This window comes from Zingiber officinale, chromosome 7A, assembly GCF_018446385.1.
Source record: "Zingiber officinale cultivar Zhangliang chromosome 7A, Zo_v1.1, whole genome shotgun sequence".
NCBI classification, from domain to species: Eukaryota; Viridiplantae; Streptophyta; class Magnoliopsida; order Zingiberales; family Zingiberaceae; genus Zingiber; species Zingiber officinale.
The window spans coordinates 65,685,580-65,689,628 of record NC_055998.1 but is presented as its reverse complement, the minus strand read 5'-3'; the positions used below and the strand labels follow the sequence as shown (position 1 = coordinate 65,689,628).

Here is a 4,049-nt window from a genome sequence, read left to right as displayed (position 1 = left end):
CTTCACTCTTCCCTCTAAACCTAAACCTATATCGCGCCGTTCACCGTATACCGTCACGATGCCACCACCACTTTCCTCCTCACCGCAGGCAGTCCAACCATCTCTCTCAGCTTCATCTTCCTCTTTCCCTTCTTAGATTGACGCCTCTTCCTCTCCTGATCAGGATTATTGACTCACGACGCATCTCCTCCACCTCCTCCCTTTGGGTAAGAAGAGGAACGAGAAAGGAGAGGTGACGAGTTGGTCTTGTTTTCTAGGGTTTCAGAGTAGTAGCGGCGGAGGGAGGCAAGATGAAGACGACTAGAGGGAAAGGTGATACTAAGTTCCACTGATCAAGATGATCAAATCGTACCTTTTATTTCTAAATTCTAAGTTTGCACGAACCTCACCGCTGCCCTCTTTCCTCTCTCCCTCTTCATCAAATTCTAAGTTTTCGATCTTCTTTTTTTCGAGGATCTCGACATCTCGTCACGGAGGAGACCAGAAAAGCGAAGCCCAACGCTGGCACTTCCCTTTCCCGAGCCGCCGTCAGTGTAAGTTCCCAACTCTCAAGCCACCGTCACTTCCCTTTCCCAAGCAGCTCAATCGGCCAAAGCATGCCCAGTCTCCGACGCCACCCACCGCGATCCTCGCTGCCTCAGCGCCATCATCTCCGGCCTCACCCTCGACGGTCGCCCGCTGGAAGCTCTTCGCCTCTTCAAATGGTTCCAGACCTCCGCCCTCGACCCCGACGAGTTCACCCTCTCCAATGCGCTCTCGCTCTCCGCCAATCTCAGCGCGCTGGACCAGGGAAGGCAGATCCAAGCTTTCGTCTTCAAGAAGAATCTACCCATGGACGTCGCCGCCACCAACTCGCTCATCAATCTCTACTTCAAGTGCGGCGGCATCGCTGACGCGGAGAAGGTGTTCAACGGTATGCTTCTGAGAGACGTCTACACTTGGAACAATAGAAACAAAACGTCATCTAAAACACTCCCTAGATTCCAAAAACTCTACTCGAGAAGAAAACTCCTCTCTACAAGTTCTTGTTCTCCAAGATTCATTACACGTGCATTAATGTGTTGTTTGAACTTTAGTATGCAATTGGGGTAAAAAAAAAATCATAGTACCGAAGTTACAACTCATCACATGCTTTGTGTAGGTCATGCATGCTGTGCACAGGTGTCATACTCATTTGGGCACATGATGTTCTGCTCAATACTGAGAAATACCATACCAAGCAATTCTCAGTAGAAATCATATTAAGTGGAAATCTCCTTGAATGTGTTTGGACGATCTACTTGCACGATTTGTTCTTAGACATAACATAGTTCATGTTTTTTTTTTATTCCTCTAAATATTTATTCTTTTGAAAGAAACATTGGCTAGTAGCTTCTATATCCAAAATGTTCTCTTTTAAAGTTTTTCTGAATCTCAATCATCTCTAGGGACACTGTTGGACAAGAGAGATTTAGGAGCCTCATCCCAAGTTATATTCGTGACTCATCAGTTGCAGTGATTGCTTATGATGTTGCAAGTATGCTTCCTTGGTAAATCTTGTGCTGTATTTAACAATAATTATCCAAAGGGCTCAATCCCTGAGTGTTTTCTTCTACTTCTTCTTTTTTTTTTTTAAATTTTTTTCCCTTTTTCTCTCTTGACTTTCTTCTGCTTCTTGTAACTTTGATTGTTTCACTCAATATTAATGTATGATAAATGTAGGTAAACATTTAGTTTTATATCCTCTATTTGATATAGAAACCTTATTAGTTGCTTTGTATTTGATGTAGATCGTCAGTCTTTCTTAAATACTTTAAAATGGATTGAAGAGGTTCGAACGGAGAGGGGAAGTGATGTTATTATTGTCCTTGTTGGGAACAAAACTGACTTGGTCGACAAGAGGTGATTGATATCTCTTATTTAATTTGGTTTACTTCGAAACTATGCTATTCTTAGGTAACATGCTTACCAAAGAATAAGTGTTATCATTGTTACATTGATGTTTATCTATATCTTCATGTATCACCATGTTCCATACTTTGGGCCTGTTCAAAATGAACCTGAGAATTTTTTGTAAGAAAACAACAAATTCTTGCATATGTAGAGGATTGAGATTGTGAAAGTTGGTGAAGTTCATATAGAGAATGTAAGCCCACCAATGGTTAAAAAAGAACTTGATGATTTTTTTTTCATTCTCAATTGACAAATTTTTATCTTATTCATTTAATTGGTCAATTGCTTGAGTAGCATGTAATTATGTTCTGTTGGTGCGGGAAGCATCCGACGATCGAACTCGTGTTTTGATAATGGCAAAGAATTCAAAGTTAAGATGTTTTGTATTCTAACAAGTCTACTTGAGGATTTCAGGAAAGTTCTAGCTGCGGTTAGGCAAAGGGATAAACCCTAGGGGGTGGTAACCCTAGGTCATAGGGGGTGGTAACCCTATGCGGAAAGTCTTGGCAGGTCGATGACTTCAAGCAAAAAGTCCTAGGGAGTGTTAATCCTAGGTGGAAAGTCCTGGTGTCGCGAACCAGGTGAAAGACTGGACTAGCCGGGAAGCGGATGTCCAGCAGAAAGTCAGGAAGTATCGAGTGCTGAGCAAAAGTCCAGTCGATCTGGAGGATTGCACTGGCAATAGGTAAATCTCCTGAGTGGAGTAGGTGAGGACGCGTTCCCCGTAGAGAGAACAGTAGGCGTCGACTCGACCTAGGGTTTCCGGTCGGAAATTCAAAGTCAGACCCGGACAGTCCGGAGACTGTCTTAACATTCTTTATTATCCATACTGTTATTTTGTGCTAACTTTGTGTTGCAGGATATTGTTTGGGACTAACATGTCTTGTAGGTACAAAATAACGAAGATTTGCCTCGGATGAACAGTGTCCGAGGCGCCTCCATGGGGCTTGGAGGCGCCTCGGGTTCAAAATCCTGAGCTGGCGCGAGGAGCAGGCTTAAGGCGCCTTGGATGGGCTGAAGGCGCCTTGGACAGCTTGGAGGCACCTTGAAGGGGTTGAAGGCGCCTTCAGGTCACGACAGTCAAAGGGTTATCACAGCGAGCAGATCGGGATAAAACTCTCGTTTAAGGCGCCTTGGAGCTTGTTTAAGGTGCCTTGAACACTATTTATAAAGGGGGTTCGACCAGCAGCTCAAGAACGAATTATAAGTCTTCTTTCTTCAACGTGCTGCTCCGAAAGACTCCCGGAAGTGCTGCTACAAGTTTCCGACGACCCAGAGCTCCAAGATTTCTCTTTTCATCGTCGGTATAGATTTCTTTTATCGCATTTCTTGTAATACTTAGTTTGTAATAATCGAGCTTATAGTTGTTGCCATCGGAAGCATTCAAGGATCGCGGGCCTTCGAGTAGGAGTCGCCTTAGGCTTCGAACGAAGTAAAAATCTCTTGCGTCTTTGTGTGTCTATTTTTCCGCTGCATTAACTCTTACACTTTTTACGATTCCGATACGAATGAAATTTCCGCGAGCGCTATTCACCCCCTCCCCCCTCTAGCGTGGTCTCGATCCAACAATTGGTATCAGAACGGAGTTGTTTTGAACTGGTGCAACCACCATTCAAAACAGTTTTTTTTTTCGTGGTATTTTGTTTCGGAGTCAATTAGAATTAGCTAATTAGCTAAAGTTCTAATTCTTTTCTAATCAGTGTTGCTCAAAGTTGGTCAATACCACTTGAGCTCGTTATTTTTTTTCTTCTTCCTCCCTCACTACTAATCCAAGACTCAGTCTTGGAATAGATCTCTTTGTTTTTTTTTGTTTAGGTCTAAAATGACTCAACAAGAAGGATATAGCACTGTTCGTCCCCCACTATTTTCCGGAGAAGACTTCGGATATTGGAAGGGGCGAATGGAGATATATCTGAAGATCTAGTTCAACACCTGGATGATAGTCAAGACAGGACTTCAACTACCAACTGATATAGAAGGTAAGCTTACATCCTGTGAGAACAGGGAGCCAGCCTTTATCAAAAAGGTGGAAGCCGACGCCAAAGCTACCTGCACCATCCAGTGCGGTCTTACCAAAGAGGAGCTCAACAGAGTCGGTCCCTTTTCAACCGTAAAGG

At 43.5% G+C, this 4,049-nt stretch overlaps 1 long non-coding RNA gene across 1 annotated transcript; it reads left to right on the top strand.

The window, feature by feature from the left end:
• The first annotated feature begins 895 nt into the window (after positions 1-895).
• On the top strand, positions 896-1,852 carry LOC122001458. The gene is made up of 2 exons (XR_006117377.1): positions 896-1,516; positions 1,770-1,852. It is a non-coding gene; the product is annotated as an uncharacterized LOC122001458 (long non-coding RNA).
• Positions 1,853-4,049: the final 2,197 nt, after the last annotated feature.